Genomic DNA, 26,066 nt, shown 5'->3' with positions numbered 1-26,066 from the left:
GGTGTCTTCAATATTGAACCTTTTCACAATATTCTAATTTTATGAGATACCGAATTTGGGATTTTCCTTAGTTGTCAGTAATAAACATCAACATTAAAAGAAATAAACATTTGAAATATATCATTCTGTGTGTAATGAATGAATATAATATACAAGTTTCACTTTTTGAATGGAATTAGTGAAATCTTTTTGATGATATTCTAATTATATGACCAGCACCTGTATATATTATACATTGATATACATGTTCACTGATAATAATAAGAAATCTTAAATTCCTGAAGGATCATGTTAAATTGAAGACTGGAGTAATGACGCTGAAAATTCAGCTTTGTATCGCAGGAATAAATTACATTTTAACCCTTGTGCGCTCCTCATTTGGGAGTCACACTCATGGTCTTCACGGTCAAAAGAGACCGGACACTTGAAATGTACATTTTTTTTCTTCAGTAAAATCAATCTAATATATTTTTGTCAATATTACTTTTTATTTTGTATTTTGAGAAAGTTTTATGCTAATAATTAATATTAATGCAATAATTATAATCAATGATCTCTTTTTAAAGGCAGATTAGCACCTCCTGGTGAGAGCAAAGAAACAAAAACAGGTAATTTCATTTTGTAACCACTAGATGCCTGTATAGGAATCTATAGAGAGGCTTTTGAATTCCTTAGTTGTTTTTATACATAATTGTTTACTTTTATTGGGCTGTGGATTTAAATGTATATTAAGGCATTCCCAAAGACTACTTTTTGTCAAGGCTTTTATTTATTATATATATATATATATATATATATATATATATATATATATATATATATATATATATATATATATATATATATATATATATATATATATATATATATATATATATATATTTTATGTTGATTTGAAGTGTCAGTTTTTTAATTATTATTACTACATTCAAACCTGAATATAGAAAGCATTTTGTTATACAAAACATTACATTTCTATAAAAATGTTACAAAAATAAACAGGAATGCCTTATTAGAGCTACATCCTTCTAGGTCCGGTCTGATTTTAATGTCTTATTTCAGTTTCTGACTCATTTTGGTTATATGGTTATATCCAAACCAATTCATTTGAGTGTGTATAATTGTGTGTGTCTGTGAGTGTGTGTGAGTGGATATGTCTGTTTTGTACTCTTGATGTTTTATAGTGTAACCCCTTCATTCCTGTGCTATTTGTTTTTTACTGTGTTTTTTTTCTGCATCATGGGTGATTTGTAAGATTGTACACAAACATTTTCTGTATTTACCTTTTTTTTGCCATTTTCCAATTAATTTCCTACGGTCGGTCATTTTTGACCGAAGACCATGAGTGTGATTTTTTTTTTTTTTTTTTTTTTTTTTATACGAGCACTTGGCTTTTTCAAACCATGCCCTCAATTTTTGTGTGTTCACATACCAAGTGCCATTAAAGTCACCATACAGTTTTGTACCATTCCGATGAAGCTACTATTTTTAAATATTCAAAATGTAAAATTCTTCAGTCAAAAGTGACAAAAATTTTTAATACTATTTCACAGTATAGTGGTTTTTACTGTAGTTTTGGAGAGCATATAATACTTTAAACATAAAAATTTCTGATTTCTGCCATTCACATAACCTAGGGTGAAATGTGTTTCTCAAAAGCACAAATAGCACATTGCCTCGCAGTTGCCAGCTTTGATACCATCCAAGAATGAACATTTTGCAATTAAGGCTGCATTTACATACAATTTAGGCCCCATGGTTCTCTCATGTCTAATCACTAATTGCAATATGCCAAGTTTCAGAATGTGCGTGCATGAATGAGTGTTTTCATTGTTGGCTAAACGAATCCTCTAACCGCTACACCGCCCCACAGTGCACTTCAGAAATGGTATGGAGCTCTGTAAAGGCTTTAGAAGACTCTGGAGTGTTTCAAAAGACTCTGAAAGGATTCCAGAAGAGCCTGGGGAGCTTTTCTGTGCACTCTCCATCCATGCGCATACACAGATTTTTTTGTAATAACTCTTCTGTGCGATGCACGCGCTGCCTTCGGGGGCTCAAACAGCATGTAGCGGTGGATGGTCCAATTAGGGCTTCTAATTACCAAGCAGTACTGTAATACATGGGAACAGAGCTACTGTTAGGATGAAAAAAAACTCTTGCTGTTCTTAATGTTATTGTGGTCCAAGTACTTTCATAATCTTAGCCAAATAGATGAAAGCCATAGAGTCACTACAGTTGTCAGAGTATCGCTTCTGGTTCATATTCTTTCATGCTTTCTGAGGATAAAATGGCATTTATCATAAAGTTGTGACCCTCTGAGATGTGGAGGCTTCGCTAACTGAATGTGTAACATATATTTACATTTCTCCAGGATGGTTCAGGCTATTTTTACTACTGGAATACGTAAGAGTGTCTTCTGAAGCAGTGACGTCCATGTTTTAAATGTCACCCCTTTTATTTTTTGATGCTGCCAGCTTTCTCCTCCTAGACCAGTAAAAGTTATTTTGCTGAAGTACAGTTCCTAGTTTTATGATGACATTGTGTCTGATACAAGACAGCAGAAGAATTTATACAATTATATTGTAAAATGATACATTGTGTATATAAAAAGGAGCAGTAAGTTTACCAGAAAACACAAATTTTAGCCAGTTTATGTGGTGACAAAACATTTATAATTTTATTTTGTAATTTTCAAACCTTTTAATTTAATTAAATTTTATATTACTTTATCTCATTTAGTTTTTTTTATTATGCCATTTTATATTTTATTATATTTTTTCTTTTTTTAAAAATATTTTATTAGTTTTATTTTATTTTATTTCTTCATTCGGTTTCATTATTTTTTATATTTTATTTTAATTTTATTTTGTATTTATTTTTTTATAAAATCATTTTATTTACACAATATTTCTCGGAACGTTTTAAAACCCTTCCTTTGCGATAGTCAAAGAATGAAATGTCTGTTATAATGTGAATCATTCTCATTTTGAAGTTAACTTTTTTTTTTTTTTTTTAAACAAGATGCCAAGTACTCTTTGCAAAGTCCAAAATTCCCTCGAGAGTTTGAAGTCAGTGGGAGATTTTCAAACATACCAAGAAGCTCTAGAATATTTGTGCAAGGATTTTGGAATTCTTGGAAAGATTCTGTTGAGCTCCAGATGTGTGAGAGGTTCCGGATGGAGAGGATTTAGATTTCTGATGTTCGTGGGTGGTTTTGGACAAAGGCCACTGATGGATGTAGAAAGAGCAGATGGCAGCATGTCTTAACTAAAGGATGGAGGTCCACAAGGAGCAGCCAAGGTCACCATGAACTCCGAATAAAACACACACAGAATGAGCTATCGGGTTTAGATTGGTGGGTGTCAGCTGCAGCCCCTTTCAAACACACACTCTCTCTCTCTCTCTCTCACACACACACACACACACACACACACACACACACACACACACACACACACACACACACACACACACACACACACACACACACAGTGGTTGTTTTGGCTTGTCTGCAGCATGGTCTCCTGTAGTCCGCACAAGCAAACAATTAATAAAATATGAGCAGAGAGTGCTCTGATGAGACATCTGTGTACAAACTCACGCACGCTACAGTTTCTCCCTCAGCCAACAGAGGGCAGAGATACCAGCATCCTTAAACTCAATTAAGCTTCCATACTGAAAACATTGGTTGTTAACTTGCATTCATCTTTTGACTACGTATTAGGAAATCCATGCTGTTAAAAATCATGTTTTTTTTTAGATTCAGACATCTGAAAACTGTTGCAGCAACTTTGACCTCATACGGTTTTACACAGATTATTTTTCGATTATAATTTAACACAGGGAAGCAGAAATGAACTGAATTTCCTACCGCAAAATGTGTTTGTGTCTTTTCTTTAATAAGTTCAAAGGGAAAAGGCAGAGCTTGAATGTTTTAAAACAAAATCTGAAGGTTTTATATTTGATGAATGGATGGATAGAGAGATGGAGGTTGATAGAGATGGATAGATAGATATTTAAAGTTGTGTAGATTATATATTATGTACTAAAAACAGTGAGATTGCAAAGAAACACCTGATTCTGTCTGTGTTTGTGTTCCTCTGTGATTCATTTTTCCATCTCTGATCTGTACGTTTCACACAATTTATCACTCAACACATGGAAATGCACATTTTTGACATCTCTTTCTCTCTCTCTGCAGCTATCAGTCTTTCTACCTGTCTTCCTCTCTGACTCCAGATGGTGTTCAGCGTTGGCCTGGCTGTGTCTTTTTTCAATATATAGATGTATAATTTATGACCTTGGTTGCTCTGCCTTTCGTCTCATTCTGTTTGATATCAGGCTGTGATTGATGGATGTCAGATTACATCAGCTGTCAGACTTTTTTTTTGAAGTTAGCAATGAGTTTTTTCCCCTTTGACGATGACATTCGCCGTGTACGACATATGGTGCAATATTAGGCAATGAAACGGTTTTATAACTAAAGGCCATTTGAGCAAACCCCTCACCCCAAGTATAAGTGAATTCTGATTAGACCTCGATTTTCACCTTAAATCGAAAAACTGGCTTAACCTCGAAATGCAAAAGTCTGTTGGGCTCTTTTGAACACCCAAGTGGAACACATAGCAACTGTTTACAACTCCTTCAGAACTGCATAGCAATTCCCTGGAATCATCTGTCGCATGTTTGTGTTTGTTGGTGACTTTTGAACCTGCGAATCCCCATTCACATTCCCTTCAAGTGGAATTGTAGTGAAAAATGAATAAGCTTTGTGTTTGTATGTGATCCTGTATTATATTGAATAATGCATCAGAAGTGTCAGACTGTGTCCAGCTCTCCGTGAGAATCTCATGGCTGAAGCAGTGACCTTTCAGTGTCTAACCAGGCAGACGACTTGTGTGCTGCGGTGTGTATGCACATTGCTTTTCATGTCTTTATTTTTCTATACCAGAGATTTTTTTCTTTTTATCTTTCTATCTATTGTTCTTTATATTGTTTTATCTTGCTAACTCTGTTTTATTTGTCTATCTATCTGTCTGTTTGTCTGTCTTTTTGTCCATTTATACTTTCCATTGTACTTCTAACCTAAAATGAAAATGATTAAATAAGTGAAATCAAAATAAATCGCTGGATTTACTTGTGAGTAGTTTGCAAGGTTGTCCTACTGAAAGAGCTTTTCAAGTGCTGCAAATATCTGCTTTGTGACTTTAAATCTAGAGCACATCTGTATAAAACATGCTTTGTTTTAAGAGTGATGTTTTTAAAATATTCGTTACTACATCTTGATGGAGCAATGTCAATACAGTTACCTGTTAATTCTTTTCGTTCTCTACAATCTTTGAATTTTAATGCATTGGGATTTAATAAGCTTCCACTTTGTGGCAGAATAAACAGCGTGGCTTTAAATTGCCAGGCATGAAAAATATAAATATTAAGTTGACCCGCTCTCCATCACTTTTTAAAAGGCAAACATTGTCAAAGCAATCCAAATGGAGATTTTCACAAATTAAGATTACATTTATTATAAGGTGTATACAATAGATGGCACACCTAAGGCTGAAATTATCACAGTGACTTTGAATGGAGTCTGTGGCGGAAGTGGTTTGGGCTGAATTAATTTCAGAGGAGTTTGGAGAGGAAGATGAATGAGAAGAGGAGGAATCTGTAGAGTCATTCTCATGCTGGAGGTGTAGGACAGATAAAGGCAGTGCATCAGAGAGAGGACGGTGTTGCGGTAATAATGTGTTATTCAGTTTTCTTCATGCTGATAGAGGATTATTATCATCCTTCGTGTGTCTCTCACACACTCTCCTGCTCTTTTCACTGTGTGTTTTATACTTGCTTCTCTCTGAAGTGAGATGTGATCTGAGGGCTATTATCAAAGTTTTACCTTAGTCTGACAGTAAGTCAGAAACATTTGAATCCTTTGTGAAATTGTGTTCATTGTTCAGTGTTCTATCTCTCCTTCAGTCCAGAACTTGATTGAAAGCCCTCAGTATCTTCAGTCATATAGCTGTAGATCTGTATTTAGGTCGAAACAAGCAGCTTTTATTAGATCATTTTAACAAGCTTAACACTGTATTTGTGGGTCTTTCCATCTACAATAAACTATGTTGTTCTTATTTTTTGACTTTTGAATCTGATGTTCTATCAGTCTTTCTCTGGATTTATAAACCATTTTTTTATGTTATATTGTTCTAACATTCTGTTTACTGTTATTTGTGTCATTCTAATGTTTTATTTTCTTGTTTATTCTATCATTCCGTCTAAGTCATTCTCTTGTATCTCATCATTATTTGGTTCTACCATTAGATAATTCATTCTATACAGTATTTTATTGTCTATTGTTCATTCATTTTTATCCTTTAAATGTTCTATGGTTCATTATATCCTTCATACTACTGTATCTGTAGTTCTCTCTGTAATTTTTCGGTCTTGTTCTTGTCATTCTACCGTTATATATTTTGTTCTTTCATTCAACCTAAGGTTCTTTTATTCTCTCTATTGTTCTTTTTGTAGTACTAACATTTTATCATTCTTTCTATCATTCTATATAATGTTCCATACTTCTGTCTGTTGTCCTTTTTGTTTATCATTCTCTCTCTGTCACTCTTTATTTCTATCGTTCTATCCTATGTTCTCTCATTCTTTGGTTCCATCCATCCATCCGTCCGTCCGTCCGTCTGTCTGTCTGTTATTCTATCTAATGCATCCATCCATCCGTCCATCCATCCATCCATCCATCCATCCATCCATCCATCCATCCATCCATCCATCCATCAATCCATTGTTCTTTCCTTTTATCTGTCCATTTATCTGTTGATTTGTGTTTGTGATTTGTGTTTCCATCCTACTTTTTATTAATTTTATTCAGTCCAGTAGCAAAAACAGGCGTTTCATTTTGAATGTCAGAGAGAGAGAGAGAGTTGAAAATGGTCATTGAAAGCTCAAATAAAAAACTCTCTTAAGATTATATGTGCACTTAAAATGATTTTATGTCATCAATTGATGACATGTTTTTATGTCATCAAATGAACACACAAAGTTTCCAATTACTGTATGTTTTCAGTTTTCTTAGAAATGTTATAAAACTCCAGAAATGTGCCGGACAGTGTCTTGTTTGTCACCTCTGTTTAACACATGAGACTGCAGAAGTCACTGCCATCGGCAACTCTGTGTCTCCTAGCAACGGCGTTTCAATCCCAGCCGTACCGTGGTGAATTATGGTCACTGCTCAGCTGTTTATAAAGCCGACTCAACCATCTACACGCTGTTTTTAGCTTTCACTCGCATAGAATTATGAATTATTGAATATTTGCTTCCCCAACAAATTAGTGCGGAGAGCTTGAGCTGTGGGCCTCCATCCTTTTCTTCCTCTCCTCTGCTTTTGAGTTAGAATTTGATGACATTTGATTGTAAATCTGAATAATTTAATTGTTCACAGAGGCTATTTTCAGACTGTAGTATACATGAAAATTAGTTTCACGTAGCCAGACTTTTTTTATCCTCATTGAAAGTCTCAACTTTTGAATATCTTTCATAGATTCAATGCCTTGGAAGCACTCATCTCGGCAGCTTGGGAACAAAAAGCAAGCGTGACTGTTTTTCAGTTTTGGTGACTCACAGAAACTGGGAGATAAACATAAAATAGGTTGAAAAAGATTCCCATAAATCACGTAAAGCTAGCCAATCTGAGATTATGATTTTGGAAAGCTCCAGTATTATGTGCAATATGCTTCAGCTGATCTATGAACGGTCTGTCATCACGCCGCCTGAAACCGAGACTGTATGAAATGTCTGTTTATATGCTAATATGTTCGGGAAATTAAAATTAAATCTAGATAAAAACACTAGAAAAAATAAATAAAAATCCATGCTCTATTTTTGTCTTCTTAACTTAGTTCTATAGGCCTCATTAGCAGCATGCTAATTGTAAATTTAGCTTTTTGCAGAGACTTTGGAGATTAAACTCATGGTTTGAGATCCCCAGGCTCCAAAAAACCCCCACAAAAAAACAGATAGCGTTGGCAGGCGTGCGTGCTCGGGGTGGATGTAGTCTGCTGTCCTGATCCGTTCAGGACCACTGCCAGGAAGAAGCCCTCCACGATGACGGCTCACAGGCCCGAGAGCGTGTTGTTTCTGGAACAGGGTTTAACATCTGTCTGGGTTGTTTATTTCCATCCATGTTGTTCTGAAGAGAGGATCATAGCTCTCGAGAGACAGCTGGAATAGATAAGGGCTAGGGGAAGAATTAAAACGCTAAAACAGCAGATTTATAGCGATTGGTGCAAGGCTAAATATTATTAGATGTGTTCAGAGATATTTAAGGTTTCCCAGCTCTGAAATTGTGGTTTAATTGGTGGTTCTTGGCCAGAATAAGCTGTAGTGTCATGTTAAAATTCAAACATCTGACTTCAGACACTCTTTTGTGACTAAATTAAGGTTTTGGGTTTGTAAACCAGAGAGTTTAGACCGAATTTGATCACTAAAAATAGACACAATAGTTTACCAGTCAGTTAAGAAATAGTTAAGTGAAAATAAGCATCAGTTTTGTTCACACAGAAATGGTCAAACTCTTCGCCAGGCTTCAGACAAACAGGTGGCAGGTGTTAATACGTGTCAGCGGGTTGATTTTGAAGTGTTTTCATGAATGTCTGATGACTGCCATTGTAATGCAGCATCTTATTCATGTGTTCTTCAGTCTTTCATGTGGAAATGAAAATCACGAGGATCGTGTGTCTGTAGGGCAGACGCTCATTTAAACGTTCACAGACGTGTTGTGCAGCACTCATTCGACTTTGTTATTTGGAGGTTTGGGAGCTGTTAGCATCTGAATGAAGCTTTGAACAGCCGTTTCTTGTGTCTTCACACAGAGAGACAACGACATGAACAGAGAGAGCGAGTTATTAAGATTCTCGCTACGCACCGGGATCAAACTCTCAGTTGCATTTCTCGTCAGGTGGCAATAATGTAAACAATTGTAATTCTTTTTATTATTGTTGAAAATACTTACTTGTCACTGACATTTGCAGCTCATTTGATTCCTTAGTGCTGTAATGAAATATTTCCCTTTTCTGTCTTACAGAGAAGCTGTATGGTGAGTTCTTGACCTGGGACCTGCAGGACGCTCTGTCCCACCTGCCTCTGAAATCTGGTCAATCCGTCTCCATCGCTGTCAACATAAGCGCCAAACTGGACTTCTCCGTTCAGGAGAACCTGTTACACAACCTGAACGATGGTAAACGTCCACACGACACACTAAAACAACATCATTAGGGCCGTTCTGGTTTGTCCCATCCGATTTACGCTCAATTTCTGAGAGTGCATCACCGGAGCCATTGCACTATAATCAAGATGGCCTTGACTGCTCTTTGATAGATAGAAAGGCAGTATTCACTTTACCCTGTTATGGTAGATCTGATCCTCTTGTTTTACCTCTCAAGCACACTGAATAGGAGGAAACCTTCAGTAACTAAACAGCACTGAAGTAGAGTTCAAATTTGCTTCAAACTATACCATATGATTTTGAAGTAGACAAATCTTCATTTACATGTACACTTTAGTGTTCAAAAGTTTGGGCAGTATCTGTAATATATATATATATACAGATAAGTTAAAACTTTTGTTTGTATGGGATGCATGAATTGATTGAATGTGACAGTGAAAGTGGCATTAAGTTTATATTCACCCCCCACCCCAAAAAAAAGTTGTCTGTTTCTAATAACTGTTTTCAACATTGATAATAAGACAGGTTTCTTGAGCAGCAAATCAGCATATTCCAATGATTCCCGAAGTATAATGTGACACTGAAAATTGGAGTAATGATGCAGAAAATGTATAAATGAATAAATAAATATAAAAAAATATAAAAAATTATGTGCTGTATAAATTAATATAAAATATATATTTTTTAATTAATTAAAAACAATAATTTAAAATAAACTATGAAATATCAATACAAATAATAAATATGAAAAATAACTATTATGAAATAACTTTTTTAAACTATATTTTAAATAGTCAATTATTATTTGAAAATATTCAAATAGAAAACAGGTTGCTATTATAAAATGATGTATAATTCTAAACTTATGTAAATGTGGCCTGTCATGTTAATATTTCAAATTTTGACAAATTTGAGTAAATGGTCTTTCTTTAGGAAAAAGATAAAAGGAAATTAGATAACTGAATATCAACAAATAAGGTTTTTTTTTTTTTTAAGGAATTGGAGAAGAAACTTTTGCAATGAAGTATAAAATGTCAGTAAAAATAATTTGCAACCCCTTTTGAACCCAAAAGAGCAACCTCTGATAATGGGAAATGTCCTCCAGGTTCTTTATGTCTGTTTGTACGCACATGTAAATATTAATGAGACTCGAGGAGAGCAGACTGTAGCAGACGAGCGGCGGAGTGCGTCTGTCTGCTGCGTTTCTGCTTGAATAACAAACAGGTGCGCTATGAACAGCCTCCTTCCTTTCTCTCTCCTCTCCTGGGTCTCTCCTCAGACGCTGCTGAAATGTTTTCATTATTGTTGAAATAATAATTTTCTCTGAATTAGGCAGATAAGGCAGCTTAAAGCCTGTCCTATTAGTGCAGCATGTAGAGGGCAGTGAATTGTAAACACTAGGGATGTTATCGCAGGTGCAAATACATCATTGCTGTTATTTAGCAGTAATATTAGCACTGTTTGCTATTGGTTTTCTCAGTACTGTGGATTGTAACTGTAGAAATTATTTAAAAAGATCAAAACAAGTAATTCCTCAACTCTGATTGGCTGCTTAACCTTCTCTGTCATAATAGGATGCAATACTTTCCTGGTTTTGCATGAAGCCACTTCCAGACTGCTTTCAACATATTTACACACATTTTAGACATAATTGTACAAGTTTTCTGGCCTGCGTGAATTCAGTAAATCACAGGGGAAAAAACTGCTGCATTGTCAACATTTCTAACTTGCCTGTGAAAATGCAACATGTGCTAGACAACATATTTAGTGTCTCTCAGTGGTTCTCTGCCAAAATAAAAGCCCTAAAATTTAATGTTTGACAGCAAAGAAATTAAGACAACCATAAATATTAGTATTGGAACTAATTTTTATTCTTATTTTTATTCTTAAAATGCTACATTTTTGTTTTACTGTACAGCATTATTATTACAGAGTTTAACTTTTGACAACAAATAAATGAAGACAATCATAATTATTATATAATTCTATAATTACAATTATTATTATTAATAATATTAACAGGTACTTCTTTATTTTACAGTAGTCATACAATAGTATAGTATAAAACAATTTAATTACAATTATTACAGTTATTTTTTATTTAAAATATAAAAAGAATATTTTATTTTTTTATGAAATATTTTATTTTAACAGTTTTTATTTTACAGTAGTGTTATTACTATAGTTTTAATGTTTAAAACAAATAAATTATGACAGCCATATTTATTGCTATTTATTGCCATATTGTTTCTGTTTATTATTATTATTATTATTAATTATAATTATAATAAATAGTTTTTATTTTATTTTACTGTGATACTATTGTTACAACTGTAATTAGTTTATATTTTATTTTTCTAGGATTTAAATAAGTACTGTTATTATTATTATTATTATTATTATTATTATTATTATTATTATTATTATTATTATTATTATCATCATTATATTGAATGGGGAAACAAAATTTTTTCCCCTCTTATTTTTGGTCCTCAGCTGATCACATGCCAGCAACATTTATTTTCTTAGTAATGATTTTCAAAGGTTCACTGAGTAAATTTGTTGTTAAGCAGCTGATTAATCAGTTCAGTAAGTGAATTGTTAGATTCAGTTGATCAGAGTGAGTTTAATCAAACTGATTCATTAAAAAAAATCAGCTTATGGAAAACATTTGTTAGTTGAACACACTGTACATTTCCCTTCTGTTTCTTTGGCTCTGTTCTCTTCAGCCCTTTTTCTTTGACCTTTTTTGTCTCTATCGCTCTCTCAGCGTTTATCTCCATTTCTCCTGTGAGCGTAACTCAGGCTGTGATGGTGGTGATGCAATGCTCTGTCTGTCTCTCAGGAGGCCGTTGGGTTCAGTCTGTACGGGAGTTTCTTTAACATGCCGCACGCTTCTGTTCATTCATCCGTCCTCTATAAATCGTCTTTCCGTCAGAGAGCGGCAGAGCGCGAGGGCCAGACAGTCAGACTAAACACATTAGTGCCTGAATGTTAAAATGTCAGTGCAAGAACAACATAATGAGAGAGGAGAGTGGCTCCATTAAACCGGACGGCTCCCCCCGCTGAGAGCCCGCTGGAGGTAAGCGTTTACCCTTCATGTGGGACGTCAGTCGACCGCAGAGCCCCGGTGTGGATGATGTCACGCCGCCTCATATGGATGAACTTGCTAGCCTCATTGGGTAATGTCTGGTGATCGCTGAGCACCGCGTTTCTCAGTGCGACCCGCTGTGTTTTACTTAAACAGGGGGAGTAAATGACGTCTGTAAGTCATAATCTGTTCAGGATGTTTATTAGGTGGATTATTTGAGCTGATATTGTTTTTTTTGTATACATTGAAAAGGTAAAATCTAATTATGACAGAAAAAGAATCAGGAATGCAGTGCTTGTAGGTGTTGATTATATGTTGTAATCAGGCTATCACCACATTCCCATTGTTGTCCCCATAGAGCCAGATACCAAAATAATCTTGCCTTGCTGTTTTGTGTTGTTTTTTATTTATTTTTATTTTAGAATAAATAAATATATATATATATATATTAGGGGTGTCCCCAACTAAGGATTTTTATGGTCGAATCGGAATTTTCAAATCTTGCCGATATTCGACTGATAGTCAAATCATATGTTTGGAGGCGGGGCAAAATACATTAACAAGAGTCAAGTCAGACATTCTACTAACATAATTACTGATGTTAACACACAGGGAAAAGGTGTAATGAACACCTTGCAGATAAAAATGGGGTAAATAATGTTTTATGTTTTGATGAACAGATAGCTAACACTTAATGTCGGCGAAACCATAACAATTAACAAATTTTTTTTTTTCAATAGTGCTCTCATTTAGAGATCGACCGATATGGGTTTTCTATAGCTGATGCCGATGCCGATGTTTAGAGGTCTGGGTCAGCCGATGACCGATATGTGCTGCCAATTTTTAGGGCCGATATCTTGAAGTTTTCCCCTTCATTTTAATGCTAAAATGTCACACTAATAATAAGTGGATGCACAACATTTCTAAACGTATCATCATTTATTGAGCACTGACTTGAACCATCTCTCGAATCTTAATTTTGTGCACTGCACTGTATTAAAAGAAAAGATTTATCCAAAGTTAACCAAACAAATCAATAAACTGACCAAGTATTAAAATATTATTTTGAAGCTTCTTTCTTTTCAGATTCTTACAGCTTTATCATAATAGGCTATATATTAACTTATTGGGAGAAAACCGCAAGTTTTATGTGAAATCAGGCATTTGAGCTCCCCCATATTGTCAAAATGGCATAATCAATAACACCCTGCGAATATTCGACTGTGAGATTGGTAGTCGAATCAGGCTCCTCGAATCAAAGCATTGATTCGTTGACTATTCGGGGTCACCCCTAATATATATTATTGTTGTTATTATTATTAAATCTTTAAATTAAATATTTTTTAGTATTTTATTATTAAGCTATTTTATTTTTATATTATTATAAAAGTATTATTATAAATCATTACAATTTCCATAGGAAAATAATTATTTGTGCATTTTAATAATAATAAATTATTTAATGTTATATGTATTATTATACATATTAAAAACCTTTATGATCTTTATTATTATTATTAGTAGTAGTAGAAGTAGTAGTAGTATGAAATATTTATATACTATTTTATATTTATATAAAAATACAAATTTATTTTGGTAATATACGTATATATTTTTGTTTATTAGTATTATTATTATTAAAACAGGCATATATAAATAATTAATATTTATGAATCCAAATTTATCTAAATTTATCTTTACTTTTAGCTTATACACATATACATCCTCTTCCACCCTCTTTTGCTTGTGTGACACTCTTGTCTCCGCCTCCTCTTACCTCATGTCACTCTGTTTGCTCTGACCTGGTATCTGGGCATCCGCGCCTTGTAAAGTTAGCAGCAGACATTACGACATATTGTGTCAGACACTCTTGAAGGGGAGTGATGTCATTTCGGGGGCCCTGGGACTCGTAATGAGGACCGTAAGTTCCCTTTGTACCGAGTGATTGTACACCCTCTCCTTCCCTTTCAGAACCCTCGGGTGGTAAAACACAAATACTGACCAGATCTGTCCTGATGGGAGCTGCTGCATTCAACTCTCTTTTACCAAGCAGCAGAGAGGCAGCATTTGAAAGATGCGTGAAAATCACATTCTGTTCTACAGACATTCGTTTCTGTTCAAATAGTGATGAGCCGCATTTTCGTACATGCACCTTTCAGCTGCAGTCTCATCTGTTCTTCCTCCTCTGTGGTATGTCAGAATCCATCCAAGTGTATTGGAGCATGTGCATGAGATATGGAGAGAAATCTTTGCATGGCAAATTCTGCAATTTACCCTCATTATTTTACATCAGACAGAGACAAAGCAGGTCAAATCCAGAAATGTCACTGCAGCAGAAAAACCTTCGATTAGAGCAATGGTTTTGTGTGGAAGACAATGCAACCTCCGTGTTTGTTTGTTTGTTTTATTTATTGATTATTTTTAAAAACATAGATACACTAACTTTAAACATTTATTATTATTATTATTATTATTATTATTATTGACAAAATATTATAATTATTATTCTTAAGCCTTTAGAAGTGCTATATAAATTAAATTTATTTTAATTATTTTTTATTTTGTTTATATTATTATTATTATTATTATTATTAACATATTTAACAATAACAATTACTCACATATTTCCAAATTATACAGGGTAATTAATGAAAGTGAATTGGATTTTGTTTCGGCACTTTTCTGTGAAAAGCGGCCTTTAAAATGTGAATGAGAAATGTTTATTAAATAAGTAAATTGGGTACATTTTGATTTCATATTGACTTTAATATAACAAGCATGTTGAGGACATTTGTAAGCATTTTTGGGTGATGCAAATATTTTAATAAATGTTATGAGTTTAATCATTTTGAACAGACTTGTAGAATTGAATCACACTTTCCAACTCAACACCATTTATTGTACAAAAGTAAATTAGACTTTTAAAACATCTCTGTTTTAATAATCACAACACTATACTGAAACGCTCTATAAGAAACGTAATGTCATAGTAAAATGAAGTAATGGGGTATCATAACAATGTCGGTTAATTTTATATAACCAGCGAAATCGTTGCAGATATATACCGCACAGTCCTACTGCAACGGATGTCGTTCATTTGAGGATTTGTGTTCTTTAGTTTTGTGTTTTAATATCCTTGCAGTCTTGCAGACCATTTAAAGGTCTGTGTTGATGAAAGTCTCATTTGTCATCTTTATGTCCCATTTCTAAAAATAACCCAGAATGTTTATCGCTTGAATGAATTTGTGTGTGCGTATATAAGCTTATGCTGTTATCCGTATGCGCTGCAGAGATAAAATATATCCACCTGAGTGTGTTCCAGAGAGTCATTGCGGCATACGCACTCCATCGCCTTATTTATTAAGTTTTTCCACCTCATCATATTTCAAACTGTCACGTTATGGATTTTAATTTTATCTCGAGTGCTAAATGCCGGACAAACAGATGCGCTGAGAGATGGAAAGGCGGATGGAGAGAGAGATGGAGAGCGAAGCATTTGAGCGATGTTCACGTCCTCTGAATGTGAGGAATTAGTGCTGTATAATAGCGTCCTCTCCTCACATAAGTCACGGAAGGATAGTGATCTCTCTTTTCTCTTGCACTGTTTCTCAGGCCTCTGGCCACTGTGTTCATGTGTGCCGTATGTCTAATGTATGTTGTTTTGTGTTTTCAGATGGTATCAGTGTAACAGGTCTGCCCGTCTCCAACCAGCCGCGGCAAGTTCTAAAGCCACGCGCTGAAAATAAACCAGTTGGCAGTGATGCCAGCAAGAACGAATTTAATCACGTCAGGGTAGGAATTCTGTCCTTAAGCTACACACACTTTACTATTTTGCTAATGCTCTGCTTTAGAGCCGTAGTGCACTTGATTGCTGTAGAACACTTGTAAGTGCACTAGCTAGGTATGATGCTTTTTTAATGGTTACTTGGGTTCTAATTATGACATCACACTGGAATGCTCCACCCACATTCAGGTTTCATTGTGAATTAGTCTTATACTTATTCTCGTTTACTTATAATTATTCTCAGTCTTATACTTTTTTTTGTTGAATCAGTTGTTTTTTACCTGCATTGAATTTGTAAACCTGATTATTTCTCCCTTACATCAGTCTGTAGTCAGCAGGGGTATCTTTCATTTGGTTTCTCTGTTCAAGGTGCTGAAATTGTGTGTGTGTGTGTGTGTGTGTGTGTGTGTGTGTGTTTGTGTCTCTGTCCATGGTGCAGGAGTTTTGTGTGCGTCTCTGTCCATGGTGCTGAAGTCCATAATAATGTTTGCAGAAGTCAGATTTGAGTTGACCTGTTGGTGAGATTTCAGTTCATATGAGCTCAGCTTTACTTTTTGTTATTGAGCAGATTAAGATTTTCTTTTCTGAGTAGTACATTCTTCATTACTCAGTATATAAAGAGCAAGAATCCCACTAGCAATCATGTTCGTGAATACACACATTGAGACTCCTGCTGGATGAAGACATTTTTTTATTTATTTATTTGTTTTGTTTTGTTTGTTTAAGCAAATAAATATAAATTAATTATTTTGTATTTTATTTTGATTTAATGGTATTTTTTAAATGTTATAAATATTTGTGTTACTTTATTTATATTTATATTATAATTGATTTTATATAGTGCCTGTCAGTGCAGGTGATATAATCAATCCCATTTGTATTTTATTTAATATTTATTTATTTTGTCTTATTTTATTTGCATTTAACCTTTTAAATGAACTTCTTTATTTTATTAAATCTGTAAAATCTAATTTTTATGTATTATTTCTTTTGTATAAAAAAATAAATAAAAATACTGGTCAGGAGATGTGCTATAATCAATCCAGTATGTAATGGAGGAATGGACCATCATCTGAAGGATTGTTCACCGTGACGGTGATCTGCAGTTGCACTAAGACAGGTGGTCATTCATTTTCAAAGTTTCTGGCAAACTGAGTGCACTGCAAAAACATCCTATTGTAAAACAAGCAAATATGATAAATCTTTCTAAGAGATAACTGAATTATGCTTAAAATGAAAAAGGAAACATTTATTTTGTCTCACCCCATTAGCAAATAGTTATTTGTTTCTTGTTTAAAGCCTAAACTAATTTCTGCTTCAGGATGCTTATTTTAAGATGCAAAAAAAAATAAAATAAATAATAATAATAATTGTTGAATTATATTATAAATGATTTTTACCAGCAGTACACCTCATTTGTGATCAGATTTTTAAAAGTTATTCGCAGCAACATCAGGACGTCCAGCCTCAGGAACGCCCAGTAGCGACCCGCCGTCCTCCAGCAGCAAAATCACTGTCAGTGTGAATGGGGCACGAAACTGACAATCCATCTACCTCCATCCCTCCTGTCATCACTGCATAATACAGTGCCATTTTCGGCAGGAAGAAAGAGTTTGAGGACACCAGGGTGAGAGTATACAGATGCATCCTGAATGGAAATGAGATGAACAGGGACGCTAGAGTAAGTAATGAGAGGAGGAAGTGTTGAGTGACAGGACACATCAGCACTGCAGGATATATCCCAGGCTAAGACACTCTGAATGTTTGAATCCAGACGAGCTGAAGGTAATCATTCTGCCACCTGACTGACAGCGTCCGACTGAGACTCACAACAGGAAGTGTCTTTACTCACTTCCCCTCTCATAACCCTATCAGTACTGTCCACTGAGAGAGAGAGCGACGGTGTCCCGGCCCTCACTATCTCCAAACCCCCAAACAGCTTAGCAGTGAATAGAAGAAGTCCCCAGCTCAGCTGTTTCCAGTGCAGTCTTTTTTCTTCTGGCAGGGACTGAAGAGTGATAAAGGAGACAGAGAGAATCTCCGCTGGGCAGGCCGAGCACAATAAGAAATGGGATTGAAGCTGTTGGAGAGGGAAGATTAGGGTCAGATACCTGAGAGAGAGAGAGTGTGTGTGTGTGTGCTTGAGGAGAAATGATTTGCTGCTATGCCATTCTTGCTGCATGGCATATTAATATCACTGTTGAAAGTAGTTGGTATGTAATGTTTTTGTGGAAAATTTGATATTTCTTTGTTTCAGGATTCTTTGATAAATAGAAATTCAAGAAGTACAGCATTATTTAAAATGGAAGACTTTTTGTAACATTGCTTGCCTTTATTGTCAATTTTATATATTAAAAGTATTCATTTCTTTTTAAAAATCTTACTATCCCTAAACGTTTGAACAGTAGTGTATGCTTAGCTGCATCATGTTTCTTCCACTTTGAACACCTATTCATAAGGTTTGTTTCATAACAATTAATTTTTTCTCTTTTTCATGATATAAATGTCATGTAAAGCCAAGTATTTTTGATTATTTCCTAAATGTATTTTATGTGTGGATTTTATATTTCTACCCAGATATTAATCTTTTCTAAATCTCTCTCTCTCTCTCACTCTCTCTCTCTCTTGCTCTCTCTATACCTTGAAAAATTATATATATATATATATATATATGTGTGTGTGTGTGTGTGTGTGTGTGTGGGTGGGTGTGTGTGTGAATAATATGCTTTTTTACATTTAAAACAAATCGAAAAAAACTGATCTAGACATTTATAAATTATCTGAACAAATAAAACTTATCTAATTTAAACAAATAGTTAATCATAAATAATTTCTGTTTTTTATTTATTAAATACTTTGTATATAATTTATCAAAATTATGATTGGCTGGCACATCTAACAATATTTTAATATTGCTAATATTAATACTAATATACTTGTTTACTAAAAAGACAACAGTGTCAGTGAAGAGCTTGAGATAAAGTTTGAGACGTGATGTATGAATGAAGACAAATTAAGCTAAATATAATTTGTGAACAGAATATTTTATTGTGTCTCAGAAAAGTGTGAAAGTATTTAATTGGGATTATTCAGGATACATAAATGCAAGGTAAGAAATTACCCTCAGCAAGACAAATGAGTTAAGATAAAGTAAAGATAAGTAAAAAAAAAAAAAAAAAAAAAAGTTGCCATAGTTGAAGAAACACGACTGTACAGATCTTACCATCTTATTGTGTATTTCCTTTAAAGCTATATGAGGTGTTACATTCACAAAAATAGCTGTTGGATCCAATTCCAGAAGTGCTAAAACTGGGTTCAGCTTGTTCCAGCACAAATAATAATGTACTACCTCCAAATTCAGATCGTATCAGAAGTGATTTAAAGGGAAAGTTCACCCAAAAATGAAGATGGAAATTTGCTAAAAATATGCTCACCCTCAGGTCATTCAAGATGAGTTTGTTCGTTCATTGGAACAAATTTTGAGAAATTAATCTTTGTATCACTTACTCTCCAATTGATATTCTGCAGTGAGTGGGTGGCGTCAGAATAAGAGTCCAAACAGCTGATAAAAACATCACAATAATCCAATAAGCTTTCTCCAATGAAAATATCATCTTGTCTGAATCAGGAAAGAAATATGCACAGGTCAAGCACCTAATTATTATTATTATTATTTTTACTGGAGAAAGTATTATTAGAGATTATGGGCTGATATTTTGGCCAGAAGTGACAGTTTAAAGTGAAAACACCTTGATTGATTTATTTATTAAAAACATGCAGCTTTTCACTTCACAATACATTAACTGATGGATTTGAGTGGTGTGGGTTACTTGTGGATTATTGTGACATTTTTATCAGCTGTTTGGACTGACGGTACCCATTCACTGCAGAGGATCCATTGGTGATCAAGTGATGTAATGCTAGATTTCTCCAAATCTGCTCAGATGAACCGACAACTGGGTGAACTGTCACTTTGATTTGTTTGATTCACCTTTTTACTCATGGTTGTATCCCTTTAGTTTCCATATCGAGGCACAGGCTTTACAGAATGCCACATGCATCCGTCTGCTGTAAAAGCATCGAAAGACATGCAAAGAATGCACTCTGGACGCCAAGGGCAATTTCTTTAAAGACAAACAGCAGTGATTAAGTGGATTTGGGTACAGCTGGAATGTTTTTCATTCATACACTTCTTCACATTCACTGCTCACTGCATGTTTGCGAATCATGTTAAACATGAAATGAATTGTATCCCATTTCCAAGCTGTATTTAGAATCTTACTCTCTCCCTTTTCAGTCTCTTTTTTTTAAAGGCTGTTTTCCTCCATCTGTATTTTCCCAGTGTGTTGTCCTCGGGAAATTTTAAAAACTGCACAAGCAATTTCGTCATTGTTTCTTTGGCCAGACGGTGAAAAAGCATTTTAATAATTCCTCAAATGGTGCTGGAGGGAGAGCAAATCAATACGAGCTCTGATGTGAGTTAATTTCAGTAGATTAATGACTCATTTTCTGCCGGTATGGAAACGGATCATCACATGTGACCCCTGATGGGTCCTGTGTGCGGGAATGCGAATGCTACAGCAAAATGTGCTCATGACAGGTCCTGCCGGGCACAAACTCTTAAATTAAGCTGTTTGGTTTCGACACGCTCCGCTGCGTTTGTGAGTTTGCAGTCATACAAGCACACACGCATAGTATATTTCATCATCTAGCCTCATGATTAGTTTGTTTACTTGTTTTGTGCATGTAAAGGAAACGAAAAGCACTCTTTTTCCCATCAGCGGCTGATATCCAGAGCTGCTTTATTGAAGATGAGCAGGAAAGTTAAAAGTAAATGATCGTAAGGATTTATATAAGGATCGTAAGTCTGACATGCTGCTTTGGCTATCCATCTTCACACACATAGTTTTGCACAGCTAATGTGTGTTTTTTTTTTATACTTTAGCATCTGCTTTTGTTGTGGCTCTAGGTTGATTAAATCAACCCATAATGCAGTATATAGATGTTCATATCTATGCACAGATGTAGTGTGTTAATGTCTTTATCCTCACTTCTATCTCTTATAAACATCAATTTGATGTTTCATCTCTGAATAAAAAAATTACTGACCGCAAACCTATTGGATAGCAGCGTACAGTACATCAAAAAAACAAGAAATATTTGTTTCCCTGTAAAATAAGCCTTGTAAAGTAAAAAAGAAGTACACTCTCCCACCTATTTTCCTCTTATCCTGCACCTATCATACCTATTGGGTCCAGTTTGAGGTGATTCGCTCTCACTGTGTGGGTCTGAGGGGCAGCTGGGGCATCAGGAGGATCAAGGGGCAGTTAAATACTGTGAAGAGGCATGTGGTGTGATCACTTAGTGGAGACTGGAGAGACGAAACCCAGCGAGAGAAGGAAGATCCGTATCAGCAGCTGGAGTCGTGCCCGAATGTGTGTGTGTGTGTGTCTGGCAGCTCATCTGTGAGATGATGTATGGCAGTTATTCTGTAGCTCTGACTACTGTGTAAGCACTTTCAGCAGCCAACCGCAGGGAAACTCTCACGCACACACACACACACACACACACACGGGCGCGCATAAGAAGATGCACTATGCTTCAACCTTCTCTCAAAAGTATGCATTTGGTGAGAGTTCTTTGTGTATGCGCTTTGACTCCAAAACCCTTAGAAATCAAAACCCTTAGTGGACTGAATTGAAAAAAGGTTTACAAACCAGTGAGAAGTAAATGCACGTTTATTTAGCAGTTACACATGTGTGAGCATGAATGCAACTTCTAACGATCATCTTTGCCGGACAGATACTTATAAACAAGATATGACCTTTACATATGAAAAGAGATGAAAATAAGGAATTTAAATTTAAAATTGAATATGAAATCAGAACTGACCCTGTTAACATTCTTAACTCTGGTCTGGTCTTTTTGTACATGATTTATCAGTCTATGTTATTTTATCGTAATAAATATATATCTCTCAAAGGAAAATAATAATATATAGCTGATATATTTTAAAATATTAAAATTAAATTAAATAATATTAATGTAAATTTCACAATATACTATTACTATTACTAATATTACTAATATAAAAAGTTTGGGGTTGGTAGGTTTTTATTTATTTTTTTAATTAATTAGTTTATGAAGTCTCTTATGCTCACCAATGATAAAGTAGTGTAACTCAGAGTGATTTACTATGAATATATATATTTTTAATGGCAATAAAACTAAAATAAAATATTATCAGCATTAATACTAGTGATACTTTCCTTTACAAAAGACCACTTAGTATACACATCAATTTCAGCTGTAAAAAAACATCCAATTGGTCAGTTCATTCGGTTTCCAATTGTGTAGTCTTTTAAAATAAGAGTGTGTGTACTATGAAAACATACAGGTGCATCTCAATAAATTAGAATGTTGCAGAAAAGTTCATTTATTTCAGTAATTCAACTCAAATAGTGAAACTTGTGTATTAAATAAATTCAATGCACAGAGACTGAAGTAGTTTAAGTCTTTGTTTCTTTGATCTTGGCTCAGATTTAACAAAAACCCACCAATTTACTATCTCAACAAATTAGAATATGGTGACATGCCAATCAGCTAATCAATTCAAAACACCTGCAAAGGTTTCCTGAGCCTTCAAAATGGTCTCTCAGTTTGGTTCACTAGGCTACACAATCATGGGGAAGACTGCTGATCTGACAGTTGTCCAGAAGACAAACATTGACACCCTTAACAAGGAGGGTAAGTCACAAACATTCATTGCCAAATAAGCTGGCTGTTCACAAGAGAGCTGTATCCAAGCATGTTTACAAAAACAAAAAGCTGAGTGGATTAAAAACGTGTGGAGGAAACAGATGCACAACCAACCGAGAGAACTGCAGCCTTATGAGGATTGTCAAGCAAAATCGATTCAAGAATTTGAGTGAACTTCACAAGGAATGGACTGAGGCTGGGGTCAAGGCATACAGAAGTGTTAAGGAATTTGGCTTCAGTTGTCGTATTCCTCTTGTTAAGCCACTCCTGAGGCATCTTACTTGGGCTTAGGAGAAGAAGAACTGGACTGTTGGCCAGTGGTCCAAAGTCCTCTTTTTCAGATGAGAGCAAGAGAGCAAGAATCACTGCATCCATTTACCAAGAGATTTTGGAGCACTTCATGCTTCTTTCTGCAGACCAGCTTTTTGAAGATGTTGTTTTCATTTTCCAGCAGGATTTGGCACCTGCCCACACTGCCAAAAGCACCAAAAGTTGGTTAAATAACCATGGTGTTGGTATGCTTGACTGACCAGCAAACTCACCAGACCTGAACCCCAGAGAGATTCTATGGGATATTGTTAAGAGGAAAATGAGAAACAAGAAACCAAAAAATGCAGATGAGCTTAAGGCCACTGTCAAAGAAACCTAGGCTTCCAGACCACCTCAGCAGTGCCACAAACTGATCACCTCCATGCCACGCTGAATTGAGGCAGTAATTAAAGCAAAAGGAGCCCCTACCAAGTATTGAGTACATGTAAATTAACATACTTTACAGAAGGCCAACAATTCACAAATTTTTTTTTAATTTATTTATTTTTTTATTGGTCTTGTGAAGTATTTTAATTTTTTGAGATACCTGTCATTGCGGTGTTGCCGGAAGTTCGCTTTGAGTGCACGAGAACTCATTTTGCGTGGCGGAGTGTACGCCATTTTTTTTAACTTTCCAGAAGATGGTGTGATGCAATGAGTGGTTTCCAGATTTTAAAAATGTAAAATTCATGAAAACAAATATTTATCACTTTTTTTATCACTCTTAAAATTACCTATAGACTAAATAATATAACCCTCATACTTACATTACAATAGCAGTCTATTTATTTAGTGGTCCAAGTTGAAGTCAGTATGTATTTTAATGACAATACAGGACAAATATAATGTAATTTAGTGGTGGTGCTGCACGCTGCCAGTACATGTACAGTCAGACAAGACGACGTGCACAGTTATCAAAGGCACGAGTGCACGTACAGTAGTGGAAAACGTGTTCGGCAGTTAAATACACTATGTGGCGGGCGAGTCTGTGGAGTGCGCGTCATTGGAAACAATGTGCTCAGTAATTAAAGAGACAGGGCAGCGTTTCTGTTATTTAGTTTGTGACATCTTGTACAGGAAACGCTGAATCATCAGAACAAGGCACTTGGTCACGTGTCGCACCAGAACCATTTTCAGAACCAAAACTTAGAAATTGCTCACGGTTCTGGTTCTTTTCAAAAACCAAAACTGGTTCTGAATAAGAAATCACAAAATTTGCACTGGCAAATGAATTCTTCTCAACGGTGATTCCCGAAGATTTTAGAGGACAGTTACTCCTCATCGCTCCTCTGTCATTTCACAGAATAGTACATTTAATGGCGAATGCGACAAGTATAAAAGCCTCGTCCGTTTGGGAAAGTGCGCTCGCGAAGCGGAGCCAGGCGAAAGTATAAATCCTGCTTACCTTTTTTGTTGTGGTCTTCTAAATAATGCCATGAGTGGGGCTTAAATTGACGTTGCCTGCGTCTGTGCAGTGCGACCTGATGCAGCCCTTGAAGTGAGACACAGGAAACAGAAATACTGCAAAATTATAATAACGTGACTAAACGAGACGAGATAACGTTATAACATTTCGTTTCGTCTAATTTTGGTCAACGAAAATTAAGAGACATTTTAGCTTAGTTTTTATTTTGTAAACCACATTTAGCCTCGTTTTTATTCATCAGCAATATTGCATTATACATTTAATTATAGTCATCATCACAAGACCAGCTTTTACGTTGTGTCTTGTCTCGTTTTCGCCATGAGATAAAGGTTCGTTGATGACGATATTTAGTCATAGTTTTCGTTGACGAAAGCAACACTAGGTGGTATTTTAACTTTTTCTTTGGGACAGAAACCTGACTAACATAAATGAACCTCAAGGGGACAAAAATAATGAATTGCAAAAAAAAAAGACACATGCCTACATGCATTTCTGTTTTAGCCAATCAAAAGACGGAAGGCCATTTAAGACATACTTTAAACGAAAACTAAAAGCGGCGGGTCTGATAATAAACAGCGAAACTCCATCTGCGTCTCCATGGAAATGCTACAAACACTGTGCACTGTTGCAGTGTGTGTGTGTGTACTAGGGCTGTCACTTTTGTGAAAAAATCATTTTCGATTTTTAAGACATAAGTGTTCATTGAATCGATTGTAAAATCAATTTTCCATGTCTAAAAAAAGACGTTCCCTTTTTCAACGTCAAATAACGGACGAACGTAAAGAGAGCGCTGGAAACGCACAAGTCAGTAATATTTCTGATTTATTGGCACGAAGTTTCTGGCAGAATAACAAACAGCAACAGGAGTGCAACAATCTCAAAAAAATATATGCAGAGGGGACGCCTGCCAAAAGAAAAACATCACTGCAGGCTTCAACCCGGCTGCATTTATGATTTAGGCATTTCAAAAATCTCCAAGATTATTTTAAATAATGATTCAATCCATTTCAAACAACTGTTCAAAAAATAAAATTTTAAATGGACTTGAGAACAGGCCATGTGTGTAACCGACACTTAGGCTAGGCAGCACTAGGCAGGCATGAAACGTGCAAAAAGGCTAGGGACATTACACATTTATTGGACAGGAAAACAAGTCGATCAACATTTTCGGGGTCCAGAGCAGAGCGTTTTTTATTTACTATATGTCCAGATGTTGAGAAGACGTGCTCCGACCGCACTGATGTCCCAGGGACACTCGGGTAAAGTTACAGTTTCGCAAGGTGGGGCTATTACTGGTGGGGGTATTAATTTTCCACCACAAAAGCCGGTCGCTCTCAGCTTGCAATGGTCCTTTACATAACTCAGAATCTCCTGTAACTAGATGAGCGAATGAGGCGAATTCGCGTCTACCGCGCCGCGAGACCTCAATACGCGCGTAAACACGCATTTACATTATGCTGCATTCACACCA

General features: G+C 35.3%; 1 protein-coding gene and 1 long non-coding RNA gene across 3 annotated transcripts in view; one reads left to right on the top strand and one right to left on the bottom strand.

Annotated features, from left to right (window-relative positions):
- The window catches only part of stpg1 (sperm-tail PG-rich repeat containing 1), a 382,184-nt gene that overhangs the window by 143,884 nt on the left and 212,234 nt on the right, over window positions 1-26,066 (bottom strand). The window lies entirely within an intron of this gene.
- The window catches only part of LOC132145099 (uncharacterized), a 59,404-nt gene continuing 42,429 nt past the window's right edge, over window positions 9,092-26,066 (top strand). For both annotated transcript variants that reach the window (XR_009434437.1, XR_009434436.1), the window contains exons 1-2: window positions 9,092-9,238; window positions 15,991-16,109. This is a non-coding gene — a long non-coding RNA (uncharacterized LOC132145099). The remainder of the gene's footprint in view (window positions 9,239-15,990; window positions 16,110-26,066) is intronic.

The sequence above is a fragment of the Carassius carassius genome, chromosome 8 (assembly GCF_963082965.1).
Source record: "Carassius carassius chromosome 8, fCarCar2.1, whole genome shotgun sequence".
In the NCBI taxonomy this organism is placed as follows: Eukaryota; Metazoa; Chordata; class Actinopteri; order Cypriniformes; family Cyprinidae; genus Carassius; species Carassius carassius.
Note: the sequence above shows the minus strand (reverse complement) of the source record. Positions and strands in the feature narration are given on the sequence as shown.